The sequence below is a fragment of the Cicer arietinum genome, chromosome 2 (assembly GCF_000331145.2).
Source record: "Cicer arietinum cultivar CDC Frontier isolate Library 1 chromosome 2, Cicar.CDCFrontier_v2.0, whole genome shotgun sequence".
In the NCBI taxonomy this organism is placed as follows: Eukaryota; Viridiplantae; Streptophyta; class Magnoliopsida; order Fabales; family Fabaceae; genus Cicer; species Cicer arietinum.
Window position 1 is genome coordinate 3,607,258 of NC_021161.2, and position 564 is coordinate 3,607,821.

Here is a 564-nt window from a genome sequence, read left to right on the forward strand (position 1 = left end):
CCTTCCTCTGTGGTTTGGATTGCGTTCAAAATTTCTAAATGTTGAGGGGGCATGAGATGGTAAAATTGGTTATAAATATTTAAAATCTTGAAAGTTTATTTCGAAGAATAATAGTTTCCGGGTTGTAAGTCCCGTGTCTAAGCCGACGTACAGGCGTTTAAGGGCAGTGAATCCTTGAAAGTTTCTTCAAAAATAAAAAGGCAAAATTTTAAATATGGATAATATCTTTTGTAGAACTTCTTTTTTCTCCACCTCCTTCTACCCAAAACTTCCCAGAAAAAGGGAACCTATCAATAGTGAAGAAATCACTATTGAAGACTTCCAAAAATCTATAAACAATTGGCAAATCCCAAAAATCAAAAAAGATGAGGTCTATGTATCTAGTCTTTTCAAAAATCTATTAAAAACCGATTATGTTATCAAAACGGAGGAACGTGATGTTACTCTTTCTAACCCTTTTGAAACAATAAATCTTCTTTCTTCAAAAACGCTCAAAAAACACGCTGACAGAAACTATAATTTCATACATATAGGTCTTGTTCAAGTTGGTATAAAACCTCTAAC